This window comes from Podarcis tiliguerta (assembly GCF_965153285.1).
Source record: "Podarcis tiliguerta genome assembly, chromosome: 9".
NCBI lineage: Eukaryota > Metazoa > Chordata > Lepidosauria > Squamata > Lacertidae > Podarcis > Podarcis tiliguerta.
In genome coordinates, this window is record NC_139542.1 from 62,263,386 (window position 1) to 62,287,336 (window position 23,951).

The 23,951-nt window shown below is 41.5% G+C and overlaps 1 protein-coding gene and 1 long non-coding RNA gene across 5 annotated transcripts in view; one reads left to right on the forward strand and one right to left on the reverse strand.

Annotated features, from left to right (window-relative positions):
* The window catches only part of PCDH7 (protocadherin 7), a 403,344-nt gene that overhangs the window by 6,977 nt on the left and 372,416 nt on the right, over nt 1-23,951 (reverse strand). The window lies entirely within an intron of this gene.
* Nucleotides 1,765-17,660, forward strand: LOC310657412. Its single transcript, XR_014501759.1, has 4 exons — nt 1,765-1,823; nt 3,058-3,206; nt 15,587-15,676; nt 17,236-17,660. It is a non-coding gene; the product is annotated as an uncharacterized lncRNA (long non-coding RNA).

Sequence of the window (23,951 nt, forward strand, 5' to 3'; positions counted from 1 at the left end):
GTCACAGAAATGTAGAGTTGAAAGGAACACCCCCTGCAAAGCAGGAATCAAATTCACATGGGCCCTCAATCAGCTCCAGTTAGATGCAACATGGTTATGTGCATAGAAACAGTGATCCTGGGTAGCAATGTGCATACCCATCAGCAGAGTCACCGACCCTCTCTAGCGGTCTTCAATTGAACACAACTGCATTAATTGTAAAGGCAAAAGGTAAAGGACCCCTGGATGGTTAAGCCCAGTCAAAGGCAACTATGGGGTTGCAGCGCTCATCTCGTTTTCAGGCCAAGGCATTCGTCCACAGACAGCTTTCTGGGTCATGTGACCAGCATGACTAAACTGCTTCTGGCTCAACGGAACACCGTGACAGAAGCCAGAGTGCATGGAAACGCTGTTTACCTTCCAGTTGCAGCAGTACCTATTTATCTACTTGTGCTGGCATGCTTTCGAACTGCTAGGTTGACAGGAGCTGGGACAGAGCAACAGGAGCTCACCCCATCGTGTGGATTTGAACTGCCAATCTTCCAATTGGCAAGCCCAAGAGGCTCAGTGGTTTAGACCACAATGCCACCTGCTCCCCTGGATCAATTGTATGTGAAGTTCTCAACCTAGCAATGGATGAATAGTCTGGGGCCTCTTTCAGTATAACCAGTTTCCCAACTGGATTAGCGTAATCAAGTTTAAAAGGCAAGCTCTGATCACAGCAGTGTGATAGCAGCATGGTAACTGAGCAAAGGGAGCAGCAGCTTTGGTCAGGAAGTAGAACGTGTCTCCCCCAAACCATCCAAAGATATGGATCTGAGGCCTGACCCTAACACGATTGAGGACTATCCATGCATATGCACAGCTATTATTGTATTACAATGAACTAAACAAAAAAGACATCAAGGTGTTGTTTTTTAACAAACTCACTACTTGGTACTCAGTCGCTTTCACACAGCAGAGTAGAAACTGGGTCCCTGCAAGAATATGAATCCCGCTCCATCTTAACTACCAGTTCAGAAGCAAGTAACAGGTACAGAACAGGTGATGGGTATCGCAATGGGACATGCCAGCACTCCATTTTATGGCATGGAAGTGGGTGTGTTTTGGCTTACTGCCTTTCATCCTCTGCCCAATGACATAATACTATAAGACTCTGTTCACCAGGGCTATAATCAGCTCTATGAATGCTTTTCCTGTTTCCATTTTCCTTTTTTGGTGGCAATGTACCTATTTTTCACTCCATAAGAAGCACTTTTTTCCTCCTAAAAAGTAAGGGGAAATGTCTGTGGTTCTTATGGAGTGAATGTGTGGTCGATCGCGGGCTCCCTTTCTGGCCCCGCCCCCTTGCCTAGGTTTCCATTGTTGAATGTTCTGCAGATGGAGGCTGTTTGTTTCCCCAGCGACATTTGACTGGCTGATTCAATTACAGTGGTGCCCCGCAAGACGAATGCCTCGCAAGACGGAAAACCCGCTAGACGAAAGGGTTTTCCGTTTTGGAGGTGCTTCGCAGGACGAATTTGCTATGGGCTTGCTTCACAAGACGAAAATGTCTTGTGATTCCTGGGGGGGGGGGGTTTCGCACCCTACCCCCTTTTTCTAAGGCACTAAGCTGCTAATAGCCTTTTAGCAGCTAATCCGCTAATCCCTTAAGCCTTTAATAGCCGCTAAACCGCTAATAGTGCTAATCCGCTAATCCGCTAATGGGCTTGCTTCGCAAGACGAAAAAACGCTAGACGAAGAGACTCATGGAACGGATTCTTTTCGTCTTGTGAGGCACCACTGTATCTGTCTGGAAACTGTAGAAATGGCTCCCTTTCCTTTCCTAAAGAAGCTGCAGAACTGTGAGTTGAACCCCATAAAAACAGGATTTTTTTCCCTTTGCAAAGTAAGCTCAACAACTTTAAGCTGATCCTCAAAAAATGGGTCTTTTCCCCTTTGCAAAAGAAGCTGCACAACTATGAGCTGATCCCGCAAAAAACAGGGCTTTCCCCCTTTCCTCCTCTAAAAACTAGGTGTGGCTTATGGTCAGGTGTGTCTTATGGAGCAAAAAATATGGTACCTCTTTTTTTTAGTGTTATTAACTACCACTCTCCTATGCTGAGGGTGGGAAACTTTTTTCAGGGCGAAGGAAGTTTAGGATGAAGAGGACCCAATGCAAAAGTGTGCTGAGCAATGTCACACACAAAATGTCAGGCGCTTCTACTCATGTTCACACACATACACCAAAACAAAAATACGTACACCTCCACCCTTTATCTTTTCTAAGACAGATTCCAGCATAGATAAAACAGTCAAAGAACAGGACCAGTACTGTGTGTAGCCTGAGGAGATAAGATGGTCTAGGGCAGTGATGGCCAAACCTGGCACTCCAGCTGTTTTGGGACTATAATTCCCATCATCCCTGACCACTGGTCCTGTTAGCTAGGGATGATGGGAGTTGTAGTCCCCAAAATAGCTGGAGGGCCAAGTTTGGCCATCACTGGTCTAGGGAGAGGGACAGCCTTATAGAGAAGGGATATTTAGTCTCTGGCTCTGAGGTCCCCACTGCTAGCATATACAAAGAGCACACCCTCCAAGTATCCCTATTTTCCAGGGACAGTCCTGGATTTACAGAAGCCATCCCAGTTTCTGATTTGATCCCGGAATATCTCGCTTTTCCTTAGGACATCCCTATTTTCATCAGAGAAATGTTGGAGAGTGTGGAGTTATCTGACCCCTGAGCCATCTGAAGGCAGTCTGCATAAGGAAGTTTTTAACATGTTTAATGTTTTATTATGTTTTTATGTATGTTGGGAGCCACTCAGAGTGGCTGGGGCGACCCAGTCAGATGAGCAATATTAAAATTGTTATTGAATAGGACATCCCTATCTTCATCAGAGAAATGTGGGAGGGTATGGGAGAGAGAGACATTAGCTCAGATTCTAGGTTCATTCATCTATACTTGTGGCTTGACAGTACTTTAAGTTCCTGCTGCTGCTTCATCTTTTTCCTTTTCTTTTGGAAGTTTGGCTTTCCAAGGGCTTTTGAATTCAGATTTTTTGCTGAGACACTGACAGCTTTGTTCTTCTTCCTCAGTGATGGATAACAGATATATTGACATTTGTCAGCCCTTCTAGTCTTAAACCGCTGTGGCTAGGGAGTGGTATACAGTGTGCCGAGAACATAACAGGAAAGCACTGCTGTTCATCATAGTAAACCTGGAATTACTTTCAGACTCCCCAAAGGTAAGAAGCAGGGATAATAATTTATTACTCAGGCACACATGATGCTCTTTGATTTTTAAGCAGGCAAATCCTCTTAGTGATTTTTTGAGAACAAGGCAAAACACATCCCTGCCATTACTCCGCCTCTTAATAAGCTTGGTGATGGAGTCTATAATTCATTTTCAACTGATGACCATTTAGAAAACCTGGTTGATTGTGGTTGCTTATTACTGGCAATAGAACCACCAGGAGAAATCTTTTTAAAGTCACTCACTCCTGGGAGAACTCCCAGCAATTCCACATCTTAAGCTAATATTGCAAGGTCAGAATTTGAAGGACCACACATGTGCATGTGGGGAGCTTTTCAGCTGTCCTTTCAATCTTTAACCTCCTGTGCCTCTTGAATAGCTGTCCCTGAAGGTCAGGAGAACCTGTAAATAGAGGTTTCACTGTATTCCATTTGGAGGGAGAAAGTGCCAGTATAAGAAGCTAGCAGTAAATCCATGCACACACATAGAATCATAGAGTTGTAGCATTGGTAGGGACCCTGAATGCAGGAATATGCAGTCATCCCATATGGGGATCAAAGCTGCAACCTTGGTGTCATCAGCAGCACATCTAACCAACTGAGGTATACATGCACACTTGTATGTATGCATGCACGCGTGCGCACACACACATTGTGTGCATGCAGAAGCTATCGTATACCCTTGACCGAAGAACGGTACACTCCTTCTATCTGGGATGGTCGTCCTCTTCCACCGAGCGCGCAGCTTCGGGAGGGACGCACATGGAGCGGTGAGGGAGGAAGGGGACACCCGCCTAGCCAGCCAGATCAGCCGAATCAACCCTGGCGATCAATGGGGTGTCAGATGTCGCAGCCAGATCGCCCTCACATCCGGTGCATGCAGAAGAGTTTGTGAACATTCTCGGGCTTCTCTGTAGCCTGGCCCAAATCTCACCCTTTCTTCCCTTCTTTTGGAATGATGGGTGGCGTTTGTAAGCTGAATTTGGCAGCTTACAAACTGCAAGTGAGAAGAGGCAAGGGTGTGGAATCTTCTTTAGCACAAAGGCCACCTTCTCTTGCCAGCAGCATTCCAGGGGCCACATGTGAGTTGTAGGTCATAGTGTCTCCAGCCAGGCCACCCCTTGGAGTTGGCTTTCCAAGAGCTGGCGTGCTAGATCATAGCTGACCCTCTCAAAGGGGCCATGTGACTAGTATGCACATTACAGGGGGTAGAAGTAAAAGTGAGCTGAGCAATAAATGTGAATGTTACCTTTGCATGGTAGACTAGTTTCTACACCAACCCATACTCGTATCTCTTCCTTCCGGGCAAGCAAGACTTGAAGAGTGTGTAAACAGGGCTGATGAGGGATGTGGTTCAGGACTATGTGTAGCTTTGGGAGAATCATGAGGGGCAGACAGAGAGGTCTGGAGGGCCACATGTGGTCCTTCATCCTGTTGTTATAGCGATGGGAAAGGGTACAGATCAGTTATAGTGGGAAGCGGACATTGCTAAGACAAGGATCATAGAAGACTACCAGGACTCAGAGAAGGCTATAGATTTCTAACAAGAAGCCAGCTCTGCTCTGAGGACATATGTGGCTTAAGTCCACCTGTGGTTGGTTACTTTGACACTTCTTTCTTTTTTTTTTCCTTTTGACAAATGTTAGGTTGATTCCCCCACTTTTGAAGCCATAACTGCTCTCTTCTGCTCCCCTCTTTCCCCAAAGCCATTCAAGCAAAACTGTCAGATAGTAAGTTCAAAGCTATCCTTTGGGGCTGAAGTTCTCTTCGCAGCTATAATACATCATCTCAAAATATCACAGTTGTCTTTCAGGTTCCACCTCATCTATATTTAGGTCCTGAACCAGCAAAATAACCTAAATGTGTGATCTATCTAGTAGATCAAAAAGGCATGATAGAGAGACGGAATTCTGAGCAGCGCTAAGAAGCTCTGGAGGTGAAACGGCCTGAAATTAATGGTGCAAAAGCTGTTATAGAGAAAACCTAGAGGAAAGGTAAGCCAGGGAGAAACAACAAATGCCAGTTTGTGGCATGTTTGCTGCATCACTACAGTGCTTGAGATCTAACCAATTTCTTGGCTCCAAGATTGAAAGATGCTCCTCTGGAAGCCTAGGTTGCCCTAGCAACCACTTGTAATTGTTCCCAGCCATATGGTACAGATAAAGATAAGTAGGAAAGACTGAATCTCCATGATTATGAAATCAAGTGATTGGTGTGAGGTGTCTGGACCTGGGTTCCAAACTAGGTGCCAATATTACTCTCAGTTTACATCAGGCTCATTCATGGCCATCTCTAAATCCTTTCCCATTTTGTTGTTGTTGTTTACATCCGTTCTGTTCATTATGTAGAGAGACCGTGATTGAATTCTGGAATTCTTTAGAATGAAGGTGGTTGTGCCATTAAAAAACATAAAATAAAAAATGCTCCTTTGCTTAGAAAGCTCTAATCCATCAGAGAGAGGACCATCTCTCTCTCTCTCTCTCTCTCTCTCTCTCTCTCTCTCTCTCACACACACACACACACACACAAGTGCTAGCTTATTCCAAATGAGACGATTTTATGTGGGCCAGGGTTGAAAAAGATTGTCTCCTCCCCCCTTCTGTAGTTTGAAGTGCTAAACTCCAGAAACCTATCATCATATTCTGTGCAATGTACAGATCAGCTCTAAGTTTCATTAATAGGCCCACTCATGCAGGACCACATACCAACTTGAATTTAACCATAAGCATTAGAATTTACTGCAGCCTTCACTTAGGTTCACACTGAATGCAGTACAACCTATGAAGATGTCATATTACTTTTAAAAGGGCATCCTTGAGGAAGAGGGAAGATGATTCAAGCACAATGCAAGCAAGTTTGTATTTAAGTGTGTTGTAGCACCGAGGTCCCCTTCTGAATAACCAATACAATGACATACCATGGAGCTTGCACAGACATGTTCACCCTTAAATTAATGCAATACGCTTTCCATTGTTCACGTTCCTAATTCAATTTTGAATTCTTAATGATGCTTAGGATTAGATTTCATGCAATCTACCCATCCAAACCAGTTTCATCTTCTAGGTAATTAAATATCCCCCTTCTGATTACCAGTTCTAATTGAAGGAATGAAAATCGCCACTGTTGTACAGTGTGTCTTGCTTCTAACTACTGTACTATCCAGCCACAGTGAAAACTAACAAGAGTTTGGACTTCAGTTTCAACAAAATCAGAATATTCTATGTGATTAAGAGCAGAGGGCCTTCCCCAGGCCACCCACATTACAATACCTGGAAACTGCACATTTTATATGAGCCAAAAGTGTATATTGCATAATTCAATAGCACTGAAATAGTGTATGTTTCAAAAATGATGATTATCATAAATAAAAGTAGCTTTTTTCCAGTCTCATTCTTATGCATGCCTTTGTTTTGTTTTGGTCTAATAGAGAAATCATTTCCAAACTTAGACACTACATTGGAGACCACACTGCTAGCTGACAAGCTTAATTGGACAAGATGTGTCACTATGCCTGTCAGCAGTCAGTAAATCGTCAAGAAAGATTAACATTCCAATATTTGTTGCTGACCTTAAAACTCAAATAAATACCTTTCAAACATGCTCGCGCAGAGGGTACCTTAGCACTAAATTGGCAGAACCCAGTGGTATATGTTTGCTTGTTCCAATCTGGTATTCTTTCTGTCAAGACTGCTCTGTTTTAACCCTTAAAAACACCTCTGAGTTGGTTGGGTATGCTAATGAAAACACAGTTCAGAAACTGAGCTGGGCAACTTGTATTTCCTCATATTGCACAGAAATTCTCCCATCTTTGAGGATTTGCATAGAATTCTCTCAAAGGCACATGTGAGAGGTAGGCTTCTCAAACCCATTTGATTTGCAGAAATAACTATGTACCGAACTTTATCTTTTATCACTGAAAATCTTAAGAGACCCCACCACTACCACCAAAAAGAAAAAGAAAAAGAAAAAACTCTATTGGCCTTTGACTCTAGAACCACTTTTGGACAGAGGTATTGTACTATTTCATGTTTCCAGAGTGGTTGCCTCATTATAGGCCTTAGTAAGCTACTAATTAACAGCACTCCTACAAAACCTTAGACATTTCTGGCACAGAGGCACAGGAACAAAATTTGCTGATGACATGCATAAAGTACAAAATGTCAGAAATATTCAACATAAAGCAAAAGACTAAATTAAAGGAAATTTGAACACCTTAACTCCCCATGGAGTTTGGGATCGGATTCCCTGGTACATCATAAATCCCTTTCCAGGGCTAGCCTATTATTCACTGTTGCTTGAGATGCAACAGTAGAGGGCTACCCTATTCATTAACACTGCTGGAAAATTTACTACATCCCACACAAGCATAAGAGATGAAGCAAAGGGGGCAGTGATGTATTATGTAAATCATGGACCAAATCTCTTAACTCATTGTGGACTAGTGTTCACCCCCTTTTCAATTTCATATTCTCTTTTGCAATCTTCTAAGTTACCATCAGATATATACCAGTGCTCAACTATAATTCAGTCTCCAGAAAAGCTTCTTCCAGACAAATCGCCTTGTACGGCATTTAGGCTGTCATAGTATAAAGAAACTGTTCTTTTAATTATTATTTCTAGAATGTATACACTGCTTAATTACAGGTGTTTCTAAACAGTGTACAGGAGATTCAATACAATAAGACTATGTTGAAACTATAAAATCAGGATTCCTTTAAAAAGCATGCCAAATAATAATAATAACAAAGAGTCTACAGCAGGCATAGGCAAACTCGGCCCTCCAGATGTTTTGGGACTACAACTCCCATCATCCCTGGCTAACAGGGCCAGTGGTCAGGGATGATGGGAGTGTAGTCCCAAAACATCTGGAGGGCTGAGTTTGCCTATGTCTGGTCTACAGGAAGCCCTGGAGGTTCAAAGTGAGGTGGCCTGGCTGACCTCATCTAGAAGGAAGTTTCATAAAATTGGGCTTACAATATGAGCCATGCATTTGCTCCATGGAGAACCACTAACAGTGATGCCCCCCAAGACCTCAGTGATCAAGCAGGGTTATAAGGGATCAAGTGGACCTTGAGATATCCTGTGCCCAAGTTGTTAAGGATCTGGGTCATACAAGCACCTTGAATCTGGGCAGCCAGTAAAAGCTTTTGAGCACTGGAATTATGTGTTGTTGATAAGTCTGTCCCCCTGAACAGTTTAGCCACAGTGCTTTGCACCAGCTGCATGCTCTGGAGCAGGACCAAGGATAGCTCCGCATAGAACACATTACAATAATCAGATCTTCTTGAGAGTACCAATGCATGAATCACCGTGACTTGAATAACTTTACGCATTGACTAACTTGATAGAGAAGCCTGCAGAGAGCCTCTTCTTTATGTCAGAGTGCTAGTTTCACCTGTTCAGTAACCTGTTAATGATTAGAGGCTGAATAATTTCCCCCGAAGAACAAGACGGATGTGCAAAACACACCAGGAAATTTGACAAGCAATTAGCTAATAATTTTTCTTGCAGTGTTTAGCCTGCTCTTTTCCAAATGCTTCCATGTAGTTTGGCCCTACTTTCAAGTCAACACAAATTGGGTTAGTTGTGTCTGTGTAGGAGATAACGGCAGCTACTCTTAACAATATAAAGAATCCCTGCTTAAGATCCACAATGTGTGTTTGGAAAAGTTGTCTGATGTGGTTAAGGGCCCCACACACCTTTGGATGTCTATATCTATCTATCTATCTATCTATCTATCTATCTATCTATCTATCATCTATCTATCTATCATCATCTATCTATCATCTATCTATCTATCTATCATCTATCTATCTATCTATCTATCTATCTATCTATCTATCATCTATCTAAATTTCAAAGTCCAGTGCTGAGCGCCTTCTGGCAGTTCCCTAGCTGCAAGAAGCCAAGTTACAGGGAACCAAGCAGAGGGCCTTCTCGGTAGTGGTGCACACCCTGTGGAATGCTCTCCCACCAGATGTCAAAGAGAAAAACAACTACCAGACTTTTAGAAGACATCTGAAGACAGCCCTGTTTAGGGAAGCTTTTAATGTTTAATAGACTATTGTATTTTAATATTTTGTTGGAAGCCACCCAAAGTGGCTGGGGAAACCCAACCAGATGGGTGGGGTATAAAATTATTATTATTATTATTATTATTATTATTATTATTATTATTATTATTATATTTAACAATACAAAATGCATACATTAAAAAAACAACTACAAAAAAGTAAAACTATGTCCAATACAAAATACTGAAAATGCTCATTTAATAGCAGGATAAAAAGGACAAACCCTACTCCACCCCACTAAAAGATGGAGAAGTCATCATAGTTAACCAAACCCAGATTGAACAAAAAAGTATTGCCAGGCATGTAAACACTGATAATGAAGGCATTATATGTGTCTTCCATGGGATAGCATTCCACAGGGGGACACCTGAGATTAGGGGAAATATATCTTCCACATTTGAGGAAGGACGCAGAGTCTACCAGTGTGATATCAGGACAGGCACAGAACCCAAACTTTTCATTTCAGAAATTCTCTGAAAAACTCATAAAAAACAAGCCAAAAACAACAGCAGCATTTTCCTCCTTTCAGCATTCAAGATAAAATAAAAATAAAAGAATTATAGAGTTGGAAGGTACCCAAGGGGTCATCTAGTCCAACTCCCTGAAAAGCAGGAATCAAAACCAAATAATCACCAATTTAATCTGAATTTAAACTAGGGGAATTTAAACTAGGTGTGGAAGCAGATCCACACATATTATCTGAAAATACTCTGGATCCACATGGCTCAGATTAACCTGCCCTGCCACACCCCAAATCTCCTTCATCTTTCCACGAATGAATGGAGAGAAATAATTCATAGGGAATCTGTTGAAGCCTATAACACAAGCTGTCTACCACTTCTCCTCCTAATTCTCCAATTCCCCAAAATAAATGTAAAACGATTAAGCAAAAAAATAGAAATTATAGAAAGTAGCATCCCCCTAGGCAAGATTCTCTGGAGGTAGCCATCCAACTAAGACTGAAACTACTGCAAAGCACTGCCACCCATTCAGACAGCTACTCCAGGAGGAAACCATAGTCAATAGTATTGAAAGCCACTGAGAGATCAGGTAGAAGCAGCAGGGTCACACTCCCCCTGTCTCTCTCCAAACAGGTCACTATATATGGCAACCAAGGCACCAGGATTGGAATGGATCTAGAAAATTGGCCTTGTAGAGAGCTGAGAGATAGTGACTACCCACTCAAGAACCTTGTTCAGAGAAGAACATTGTGAAGAAAGGACCATGTATTTTTAGTAATCCAGATTACAGTTTGCAGGTGGGCAGACATAGACATCTATAGGTGGAAGGAAGTTTTTCTTAAGAGCAATGACACAAAGAATAAAATATTCGAAATTTAAGGAAATGAGTGCTCTAATTGGTTACAGAGACTTCAAGTAAAGTTGTTTAACAAACACGGATGCTTAAGAACACCAATTATATGTATCTGAGAACCGTTGTCTTCAAACAATGGTTCAGTCAAAGGGAATTGTTTCTCATACGGTTTAAAAACTGACATGGGAATCAGTTCTTGAGATAATTTTATCAGATGATAAAAGGAACTCTGTAAGGACTAAACTTCCACATAAATCTATTCTGACAACAATCTGAGAGTCTTCTTTTAAATTTGTGTATAGGTGCCACAACACACCTGATAGATTATATTGTATCAATAATAGCTTCTCACCCTTGTATTGGAGAAGTTGCTAAATAAAGGCCATTTTATTCCAAATGTGCCTCAGTTAAAAACTTTTAGCCCCAAGTTTTTGGACTCAACTAGATTTCTCTCTTTATTTCCAGATAATCAAAACCACACTTTCTGTAAATAAATGGTCCTCTTCATGCTTGCAGCCGCAAGGATGCTGATAGCATGTAAATAAATAAATATGAAAATCAGCATCTGGCAGCATAGTAAATGGTTAGATCAGCAGGGCTTGGCAGATTGTCTCTCTTTGTTAACCTCCTGAACAGATGAATATATGATGTTAATTTTTCAGCGAGTACAATTTCATGGATACATGATTCCCACTCATTGCGTACATGAGTGATGGGTCAACCAGACTTCAGCCCACTGACTGCACAAGCTTCCTTTTGAAGTGGGTAGAAATAAAAACATATGAAACCCATTTATGTAAGGAATATTTGACAATGATCAGAAATAATAGTGCAGGCACAAGATCAAATGTTATAAAGGATCTGCTTTGCAATTCAGTGGTACCTTGGTTTGCAAACAGTCTGGTTTACATACGTTTTGGATTGCAAACACATCAAACCTGGAAGTGTGTGTCCTGGTTTGTAAACTTTTTTTGGATTACAACCCATTTATTTATTATTTTTGGGAGGCCCCATTGGCGAAAGCGTGCTTTGGGTTAAACCTGTTTTGGTTTACAAACAGACCTCTGGAACAGATTATGGTTGTAAACCAAGGTACCACTGTATGTTGTTATTGTTACCTTTTTAATATTATACATGTTAGGAGTGAGTAGCCTTTGATCCTCCAGATGTTGTTGGACTATAACTACCATCATCCATGACAATTGGCTCTCCTGGCTGGAGTGCACCACTCTCTGAAGGGGCAAAGGTTAGCCATATATAGAAAATGTAATAAAAAGAGAGTTGTGATGGTGGAGAAAAAAAAGGAAATTTTGTTTGGGGCTACCCCTTTGTTTAGGGACGCGGGTGGCGCTGTGGGTTAAAGCCTCAGCGCCTAGGGCTTGCCAATCGAAAGGTCGGCGGTTCGAATCCCCGCGGCGGGGTGCGCTCCCGCTGTTCGGTCCCAGCGCCTGCCAACCTAGCAGTTCGAAAGCACTCTCGGGTGCAAGTAGATAAATAGGGACCGCTGACTAGCGGGAAGGTAAACGGCGTTTCCGTGTGCAGCTCTGGCTCGCCAGAGCAGCGATGTCACGCTGGCCACGTGACCCGGAAGTGTCTTCGGACAGCGCTGGCCCCCGGCCTCTTGAGTGAGATGGGCGCACAACCCTAGAGTCTGTCAAGACTGGCCCGTACGGGCAGGGGTACCTTTACCTTTACCTTTACCCCTTTGTTTACTACAATGGATGGATGGCCATTTTTGTGGTCAAAGGCCTCATTACCTCGGGGGTAATTTGACAGGGGGCACATGCTAGTAGTGAACAGGACCAGACCTGAAAGTTTTACACTCTCTCCCCCCCCTCTTTTTCTCTTTCAGGCACCCCTTTTGTCACATACTCTATCTCTCCATTTTCCTCCCTGTTCAGAAAATAGGGATGTCCTGATGAAAATAGGGATGTCCTAAGGAGAAGTGGGACATTCTGGGATCAAATCAGAAACTGGGACAGCTTCTCTAAATCTGGGATTGTCCCTTGAAAACAGGGAAACTTGGAGGGTCTGCACATGGCTGTAAGGCCATAGGTTGTCCACTGCCAAATGAATATATCCCCCCAATCTTTTCTAATCTAATCTCTGGCACCTGCAGTTAAAAATGATCTCCGGTTACAGTGTTGGGAAAAGGATCTCTGACTTTGCCTTCCAAAGTAGATAGGATTATGCTTAGCCAACTGCCACAGCAAATGGCAGCTTCATGAATTCATATGGAAAACATTGCACCATTGTTGAATACTCCACTTGGTAATTTTTATTTTTAATTAATGAGAGAGAGAAAATAATTGTGAAATTTAGGGGAAATTATCATTTCTCAGACAATGTAAGGGAGGTAAGACCAAATCCTTTAGGCTGTATTTTCGCACCAGTGAGCCAGATGGGAATACTGCCATGTCTCTCCCTCACCCGGTCCCACCACTTTGCTGAATCGCAATTATGTGAGCTTGCTGATACTATTTCTTTTCTGTTTCTCTTGATTGCTTTGCATAGCAGCATGCAAATGAACATGGTTGTTTATATGCACGCACATGTTTATGCAATTTTGGGATGGCTTTAGCTTTAGGGCTAGAATGATTGCTTGTTATCACTAAAGCAAGGCTCCTAACATAGTGAGGAGATTGTAAAGTTCACATTAACCTAGAACTAAGTCGCTGAATAATATATATATATATATATATATATATATATATATATATATATATATGAAGAAAAGAACCAGAGAATACAATGATTTATGGACCTAAAAGCTATATTGCAACAACACCAACCACTTAACATCACAATTTTCCCAACTTCGCTGTGTAGTCATAAACAAACAAATAAAAATTGTATGAGAATATGTTCACTGTGGTAATGTTGATGGCCTTCCTAATCCCTCTCTATTGTATGCATTAGAAATTTAAATAAAGGAGGAAAATGAAAAGGGAATATGTACAAAATTGCCACTATACAGAATTGTCCCAGATTGCTGGGTTCTGAATTAGCTCTACTTGTTTGCAGAGTAGCACTGGTGCATTTCTTTCTTTCTTTCTTTCTTTCTTTCTTTCTTTCTTTCTTTCTTTCTCTCTCTCTCTCTCTCTCTCTCGTTTTCATTTCCAGACTTTGTTCAGGCCACTGTGCTGCAGTTTTCAATTCACCCCCCCCCAACTCTTTGCCAATATGCAGAAGTGCATATGTGCACTGATTAAAACACTTCCCAAAAGGAATCTTGATGCAATCACATCAAGATTCCTTTTTGCTCAGTGTTTTAATAATTATGCATAGGCACCCCTGCACAATGGTAACCTGCCTGAAACACACATACACATACAGAGAGAGAGAGAGTGTGTGTGCTGTGACAATTTCTGCATGCACCAGCTCAAAAAAATAATTATAAAATTATCCACGTTCTCCAAGTAGGGAAATTATTATGTGGAGAAGAATTATTGCACATTTATTTACATAACGGAAACAAGTCGTTTTCTTCTCTAAGTACCTAGCAAATTTGTCACATCGGGCATCTTAGGGCTTCAAAATCCAATTTACAAGGGAAGTTGTTGACAACCCACATCCCACTCTGCTGAATAGCTCAAGGGTGCAACGGCAGCAAAAAAGCATAACTTCATTGTCAACTTTAGTGCTATACAACAGGTACTAGTACATGTATTCTAGGACATGTTTAGCACATGCTTGGTCATCTCAGTGGTGAGATTTATGTCACTTGTATTCCAGTCATCATGTGTTTTGCTTCATGGTCTTCAATTCCACTGAAAATCATGAGGCAGCACAGGCTCCATGGCATCAAAGAAGGCTCTTAGGGGTGACCCAGCTTTTCTGCCCAGAAAATCTCCCAGAGCATTCAGGAATCTATCAGATTCTATGAATCTCTGGGAGCATGCCATCTTGTTGGTCTGACATGCATATGGGAGGAAAAAGTCATTGTCAAATCAAACCTTACCAAGAAATGATCTGACCGTGGCAATGGGCTTATTCCTACCCTTGTCCCCTGCCCCATATAAAAACACAGATCTTCCACTCCATGCTCCATTGCAAAGTTCAAATGATAAGCATGTCCTGCCCTTTTGGTTGGACCAGTGATTTACTGAGACAGCCCCATGATGTTAATGGAGGCAATGAAATCCTCTCAGGGCAGCCTTGGCATGAGTGTTGAAATCCACAGTAGCTCTGTGGTTCCCCAATATTATTCCCAAGAGCAGGCTTCCTCAACCTCGTCCCTCCAGATGTTTTGAGACTACAGTTCCCATCATCCCTGACCACTGGTCCTGCTAGCTAGGGATCATGGGAGTTGTAGGCCAAAAACATCTGGAGGGCCGAGGTTGAGGAAGCCTGCCCAAGAACATCTCAGCCAGCAGATAGAGGAAGTCTGCTCAATTTTACACCACACAAGCTTACCACACACTGAAATTATGGACATTGGCTAATTGGTAATGGGGGGAAAATTAGTTCACACATGGATCCATGTCACACATTTCATTGTTGCCATACCCCCACCACACAGGGCCTGCAGAAGCTCACTTTCTTCATGGCTGGCTTTGTCAACCTAGAGTGCTCTCACATGGGGTGGTATGCAAGCAAAAGAAAAAGACAAAAGGACACAAACTCACAGCAAAGGCCTCCAAGAGAAGACAGATCTATAACACCCCCTTGGTTCCCAGCTCCCCTTAGGGGGCCTTTTTTCCTCTCCCCAAAGCTATTTGTAGCTCCGCAGCAGTTCCTTTTATATATTCCTTCCCTCAGCATTTGAGCCTGTCAAATAATCCGTTTCCTATCCCAGGTGTGTTTACTGTTGCCATGGCACATATTTCCACTAGCTTCCCCTGAGTCACAGTGCCCATCAATACCTTCCAGCCCTTAGAATCACTTTCACCTCTATCCCCTGGCTTCCCCAGAGCAGTAATGTCTCTGCATCACACATCAGAATTACAGGTCTTCTTGGTTTAATTTCTCTTATTCTTTTACAGAAAAACCACTGTGTCTATTTTTGTCTTATCTTGGTTGAAATGAGCAGTCTTACACTATCCTGTTTCAGTTCCACCAGCATTCAGTCACAGGTATATTTTTTCCCATTTTATGCAGAAGACTTGAAAGAACACACCAAAAGTCTGCATTTATATCATATACATTTCTGCCTGCACTTTTAACACAGAAGACACATTTTAATACCGTTCGATGCATTTTCTCACATATTTTGTATCGTATTTTCCCATGTATAAGACTAACCCTATTTTTTGGAGCCTAAAATTAAGAAATCAATATTTTAAACATCAGACAGAACAACTTTGAGCTTTTTTGTGGGGAGGTCTCCCAAAGTTGTTGAGCTTTGTGGAGGGAAGTTGGCCAAAGTTAGGGTTGCCATATTTCAAGAGCCCAGGCCCCGGCATTCACCATCTGTGTATAAGACGACCCCCAAATTTTGACTACATTATTTTAACAAAAAAAAATCATCTTATAAACAAAAAATACGGTACTTTTGTGTGCACCTTTTCCACACCAAAATTACATCATGAAATCCAGAGATGTGCATAACCTGACTGAGAACTGAATCTGATTGGCAAGCAAGTCTGGGAGCACTGGGTGGGATCAGTCTGCCACAAGAAGCACATCAAACGAATTCCTCTATCTCAGTTTACTGAAAAAACCATGGCAAGTTTTTGCTTCATCTTCCATTATTAAACATACATATGAGATGCTCTCCAGTGAAACCTTAGAGTGTTCTCAAAGGGCCTCCATTGATATTAGTCTGCGGGTATTCCAGACCCAAAGGTGGCAATAGTCTTAGTGTTATGGAGTAGAGATTTGACAATGCCTTTTCCTACTGCACACTAAGCATAACATGTGATAGCTATGTTTCACATGAAGGTCCTTGTGAGAGACAGCCTGATTCACACCAACTTCCTGCTCTCTGTTTTCCCCCCAAAGTAACAACAGCACACAGAGTGTAACAAGGACTGAGAGATTGTTTTTCATTTAATCTCACTGTAAACAAGTGGTACAGTGACAATAAAGTATTTCTATTTCTATTAATAAATAGACCTCCACGTGAAGCACTTGTTTTGCAAATTACACCATGTCAGGGGTAAGGCAAACTCTCATCCCACCATGTGTCTGACCAGGCATAGGCAAACTCGGCCCTCCAGATGTTTTGAGACCACAACTCCCATCATCCCTGACCACTGGTCCTGTTAGCTAGGTATGGTGGAAGTTGTAGTCACAAATCATCTGGAGGGCCAAGTTTGCCTATGCCTGTGTTTGACTTTCCCTGCTTGGGGAAGTATTTGACTTTGAACAGGGCTTCAGTCACAAGCAAAGAACTTTGGGCCTGCACAGTAAATGGAAGTATGGATGTCAAGCTGTGTTGAAAAGCACAATGGCACCCTTAAAATCTCTGTAGCTCAGGCCATGCTACAAGGAAAGGACAAATTAGGGTGTTCAAGCTATCATGATGTTCCTGGAAATCCATGTTTCTTAATTGCAGCAATGCAGTGCACAGCACCCAGTTAGCACTGTGGCATTATTCTGACAAGTCAAGACGCTATTAAAATGCTAAAGACATGTTTGAAAGCTAAAGACACGTTTGAAAGCATTGGCGACTTCTTTCCTATCACCTCAGGCAAAACATCGTTAAACGGCAACTGAACATATCTCAAGAAGCATTTCCTGCCCCAAGGCTTGGACCGCTGTCATTCTGAATGTGGCATTATCGAATACGGTAGAGATAGCGCATACCAGCTCTAACACAGTCTCGCTGAATAAAGTCAAACACAAATCTGCTACCGGATATGTACAAATTGCATGGCAGTCAAAAGCACTGGGCTTCTGCTGAAAAATGTAAGAAAACAGATTGGAAATAGAAAAGGACCTGGAATTGTGTCTGTGTGGAAAGGGAGGTGGGAGGCAAATGTCACACATGCTTTTTATCTGAACAGCCAAGAGAATGTCCAAAACCTTTGGTTAATCAGAAGTTCAGAAAAAAGGCTATTTACATAGGATTACACAGGGAGGCAGACATACGGGGGAAAGGAGGACAGTCTCAAGGGCATTTATAAGGTCATCCCAGCTCTCTCCTAACACTTAACATTACCTGGGATGGGTCCTACCATTGAACAGATTGTGGATGCTATTTAAGGGTGGATGGCAAAATCTAAGGCAAACAGTTGGGGAATCTTCAGCCCACAAGGTAAAATCCCCCTCAAACCTTATCAACTTCAACAACTTCAATCCAAAAAAAAGGTCAAAAACTTTGGGGCAAAAAGCTCAACAACTTCAATCCTAAAAAAAGGTCAAAAACTTTGGTCCGCCCTTTGGTCAGCCCCCACGGCCCTTCACTTTATCAAATCTGGCCCTCTTTGAAAAAAGCTTGGACACCACTGTGCCCATTTGCCCAACACCTGATGTCATATGTAATGTAAGGCTATTAGTGTATGCATCCCTGAAAGCTATAGGAAGCAGAATGAAGGAAAGGTAGGATCAGGTGTAATTATTAGCTATGTTTCATATTGTGCATCAATCTAAGTTTGGCCAGCGACTGTGTTCCATAAAGCAAAGCCCACCATGAACTGACCACAGACATTTTGTAATTTTCTTCTTTGGAGTTTGTAAAATGGCATCAGCTTTTTAAAAATGTTGACGCCCATTTTACTTCACTTGTTGTTACTCCCCCCCCCCCTTTATTTCATTTTATTCCTTTTTTTTTTACCCTATTTTACCCACCTATTTTACCCACCTGAATAATGTGTTCTAGCTTGATTCTTTAATGCTGGTCCTTGTCCATAACAATAAAGATTTGCTTTGTTTTGAACAATCTTTTAGCTTCCCTTGGAGTTCTTCAGATGTTTCTGTGAAGGAGGAAGCGTCATATTTCCACCTGATGTCAAGTTTGCTGGCAACTAAAATGGCAAGCTTTTCTTCTGGGAGCTATGCTTAAGCCCTCTCTAGTCCACTGTGTGAATCAGAGGATGTCATTTAATAGCAGCTGTTTTATTCTGCAATAAATAACCATAAGGAGGCTTTGGCTCATGTTGTCTACTTTGCTCAAATGGCACTTCAAAACAGCAATCAGGTTTAAATGAGCCTCCCAATGGGCGCAACGTTGAAAAGTCCAGTTATAACGGGATTTGAAAACCCCATGAATCTTGCCATCCATGCATGAATCAAACAAATAACCTAGTCAAAGGAACAACTGAAACAAAAGAGTAGAAGAAATGTTAAGAGCCATGGCCTCAGGGCCCAGTGTGGGGATTTAATCGCCAGTGTTACACTCCAGCTGAGTTTGGAGATGTTACTTGTTCATTTAGCCACCCCAGTTGCTGAATGAGCTTCTGGCGTCTAATGCCTTTCCTAGCTCTCCTCACATTTCCCCAATTCCATACTTGTAAATCAAAGGAGTTGGACTGGGGGTTTCCCCCCCTCCTTACTGACTTTGGGGAGGTCCTATGTCCTTTCTGGCCTTATTGTTCTTCTAGTGTACAAAACTGCCCCAAGTCTTCATTCATCTCCTTGACATTTGATTGAGAATGATTTCCATTCTTAGCTTAATTAATGAGCTCAACTGGAGTCTTTAGCCATTAACCTGCTGTTGGGCAGTTAAAGGAAGAATTACACTTTTATCTGCCGTAAAATTCTGGCTTATGAACACTGTTGAAGGAAAGGAAAGTACATTTGCTCTTGGCTTCCAGCTAGGCTCTGTTAAACTGATCATAAAGCTGCCTGGCTAATTAGCAAATGAATACAAAATGCTTCCTCATACATGTTAGCTATGTCCTTAGTAAAATAGCAACAACCCACTGGGAGCCTTAAAACAATGTAAGAATAAGTTTTAGTATTTATGTGTTCAAAGAGTATACTTTGCTGATCAACTAAGCCTAATAGCCAAACACCTTCTGTGATCTTGAGGACCAAACAAATTGCCTTGGTCTGCGAGGAAATACAATAAGTAACAAAATGACCATCCAGCAGTAAGAATGCATATGGAAATGTGTTCATAAGCATATATGTAGCTGAGTGATGCTACAATTGGATACCTAGTTTCTTAAGAGTAGGCCCATCAAGCTCTGACTTTGCATAGGATTGAGGTTGCATTTCTTAGTGCAGAAAGCATTGATCTGATGGTGTATATAGATCTTTCCTATTCTACTTAATTGAAGAGGGTTCTGGAAGCTTCTCTGTGTGAAAGAAACAAGCAGAAGCTTCATGGATGTTTGAGTTATACCTTCAGAGAAGCTAGTTCTTTTAAACTGGTTCTCTTATCTCTTCTGTCAAGGTCATGCTGACTATAAAAGTAAGGCCAGAAGGAGCCCAGGTTTCTCTTTCTCTTTCTGCCTTTTTTCCTTCTAGTGTGGTGTTCTGTACATAGTATGCTTAGTGTTAAGGTTTAGACTTATTATAAGTGAGTGTAAGTTTAAGTTAAGTCTGCTGCAACTGGATTTCTTACGGACAGTGCCAATGCTGAATGTATTGGATTTGTGACCATGATGCTCATTTGCCTTCAGTAGCAGTAAAGCTCTGCTTGGTGAAATACAGTTGCCTCTGGTCGATTTTTGGGGAACCCTGCAATGTGCTTAAGTTTTTACTTTGCTAACTATACATTGGAATCTGCTGTGGATCAATATTGAGTAGAGTTTCCATGACAGAGGTGACCATACATTTAAAATACTGTTATACCACTTTAACCATCATGGCTTCCCACAATAAAATCTGGGAACTGTAGCTTGTTAAGGGTGCTGAGAATTGGTAAGAAGCTCTTATTTCTACTCCCCCCCCCCCAACAAGGTGGAATTCCCAGAGTACCCTGGGAACAGGGAATCTTATGCCATCCTAGCCTTAAATCTATGGTGTGGGTGTGGCCTGTGTATTAGGGGTTTCGTCACTTTTTATGCTCCAATTCATAACTGACTCTATGCCTATAATGCATAGCGCCTTTGCTTCTTGTCTGCTAGGTATTGCAATAGTGAGAGACGAAGATGGGGACTGGTGCTATAACAGATTATATCAGAATATCATTTCTTCATGAAACAGTGCTATTCTCTGAAATTCTTAAAGGAAAGGGGTATTGGAGGTTCTCTTCTAGGTAAGAAATCACAGCCTCTTCAAATGCATCTAACTTCCAACATATATATCTACACTAAACTAGGAAAGCAGTTTAAGATCATACATTTAAAATACATAGCTTCTCGCAAAGAATCCTGGGAATTGTAGCTTGTTCGGGGTGCTGGAAATTATAGCTCTGCGAGGAGTAAACTTTAGTTCCCAGGATTACTTGCATGAGCTTTAAATATATGTTTTAGCCTAAAACAATGTGCTAGGCAGTCAGGTTTACAGAGATGAGTAGCATTAGCAACAATATCATTTATAAGTTATGAGCAATATATTTATCATAATATTCAAATCAGATTAAGGGACATTGAAAAACAAAACACCAAATCAGCTGTAAATAAAATTTGTTCCCCCAAGTTTTATGCTTTAAATACAACAGGTAACATAAATATCAAACTTTATGTTAGCCCAACTGAATGTTTTCCCCTCAGCTTTTGTCAAGGGCAAATATTTAAACATCCCCAGAAATGATAGACATTGTGGATGTTTTTTGAATGTGCCAGATACAGTAGAACACACTGTTTTCTACTATCCGTTGTACAACCAGCTACACAAGTGTTTGCAATCATGGCACAATGAAAATATCATATTCTATTTGTCCGATATTAACCTGGAAGTAACTGCAAAGGATGGCTGAGTTTTTATCAATATTATCTCTCAGAGTGGTGAATGGCGGGAAGAAACTCCAATGAAAATCCTCATTACATATTTTTACATGGCTGTTTATTTGTATACATTCTAAAATTTTATATATGGATGTTTTATGATGGCCTATATTTGTGATGCCTAATAAAGGTTTGGCGAAGTAAAAGTAACAACAATATCATTGTCCATGAATGTTTTATTGCCCAGGTGTAATCTAACTTCTAAGCATATGGTTGTTAATGACAGAGGTTTCATAGTACAGAAGACTCTCAATTTATGCTGCGATGACATTCTGGGATAGTGTGTAAAAGCAAACATACATATGATCAAAACACATTGGGTTCAATCGCAATTGGATACTATTGGATGCATGCCCCCATCTCACCTACTTTTGAGGGTTTTGTTTTGTTTTTAAAAATGTTGCCAAGCTCTTAAAGCTGAATGCACACAAGTTAAATGTGTCTAAATTATGAGTTACTATACTGTGTTCTGCCTGTACTGTTGTACCCCCAGCCTGAAATCTGATTTGATAAAGAAATGTTTTAAAGAAAGAAACATGAATAAAATTGGATTTAAAAGACAAAATAGCAACTTTGGAGTAGGCTGGAACATAATGTTTAGCTGTTTTTAGCTATTTCATATAAATTTTAAGTGGGAAATCAAAGTGGGTTTTTTAAAAAAGAAAAGAAAGAAAAATCATGTAATTACCCCAAAAGCAAAGTCAAAACCTGCACTTCAAAGACCATCCTGCACCTCCAATTCTGCATTTTTATCTGTTGCCTGTGACAGACACCTCAGCCATTTCGAGACTTTGGAACAGCTATCTTTGACTTTGCTCTCAAATGGAAGAACAGAAGATCTAGCTGGGAAGGTGGGTGGCTTCCTGAATTCCTAATCACTGTAGTCATTAGGACCACCCCAACAGGAAAGAAGTTGTGGCTTAGGTGACATCCTACCCAAGCTCTCGCAGCTGCTCTAATGCTATATTAGTCAAGCTGTGGTTGAAAGTGATCTGAACCTTGGCCAGCTGCAGACCCAAATGAGGGTAAGAAGCCCAGAATGTGGCTAGGAATTGAAGACACCAGGCTAAGCTGTTCATCTCGCAGATGAGAGTTATTTGAGGTTCCTAGAAACATCTGTCAAATAAAGACTGCTTATTTGTAGTAGCTCATTTGAATTAGTCTGCAAACTTAAGGAAATGTGATATTGGCTTATAAAAGTATTGGTTAATAATATTAGTAAATACTTATATTGGCATTAACAACAACTTTATGGCCATATACCGAGAAAAAATGGTCTTACGGCAACTTACGACAATGTGTATAGAACAAATAGAAAATACACAATAACAAATAAAATGAATTAAGTTAAATTAAAACTGTGTATTAAATGCAAAAAAAGTCATAGATTTCTCTTTATCCCTATAGCAGCAAGAAGATCACCATAAAATATCCCAACAACAAACACCACCAGCAGTAAATAACAACAACAACAACCACCAATGCCTTGGAAGCCCCAAAGCAGCACACGAAAATATTATCTGCAGCTTCAAGTTATGTCTTGTGTGTATGAATAGCCAATCACAGATCTAATCTCATAAATACTTTTGTATCAACTCCCATGTAAGGTTTCTCAGTTGAGTCAGTTCACACGTTCTACTGGCAAGTCATCAATAGCTGAGAAACAGCTGTGCATGCTTATCTGAACAAGACCACAATATCCCAGGGTAGTTCACACATGTAAGATTATGTGTCTTCTAATTAGAGATAAGGCCTTGCATTTTCTTTCCCTTTTTTTCTTCCCAGAAATGAACCACAGCTGCTTTTCTCCACAGTCACTGGACCACAACACAATCCTATACATATAACAGTTGGAAAACCTGAAAAGAATCAATCAAAAACCAGACACTGAGGCGCCAGAGGAGTTTTCAAAAATGTCTCATCAGCATTTAACATTTTCTGCTGCAAACCAGGTCAGTTTGGTTCAGTTTATAAATAAAATCTGCAAAAACATCGCCGTTCCTCTTGGCTCAACAAAGCCTTTGCTGAAAATAATTTTGTGTAAAACAAATAATACATCACCACTTCTGGAATCTGAGGGGAACTAGCCATTAACATTTTAGGTAAAGGTAAAGGTACCCCTGCCAGTACGGGCCAGTCTTGCCAGACTCTAGGGTTGTGTGCTCATCTCACTCTAAAGGCCGGGAGCCAGCGCTGTCCGAAGACACTTCCGGGTCACGTGGCCAGCGTGACAAGCTGCATCTGGCGAGCCAGCGCAGCACACGGAACGCTGTTTACCTTCCCGCTGGTAAGCGGTCCCTATTTATCTACTTGCACCCGAGGGTGCTTTCGAACTGCTAGGTTGGCAGGCGCTGGGACCGAACGACAGGAGCGCACCCCGCCGTGGGGATTCGAACCGCTGACCTTTTGATCGGCAAGTCCTAGGTGCTGAGGCTTTAACCCACAGCGCCACCCGTGGCCCTTATTAACATTTTAGTTTGGGTAAAAAAATAACAGGAGGAGTTTGGAAACATGGTAGCAAGGTTATCTCAACCAAGTTTTGTTCCCCCAACCTGTCCATAAGGATTTC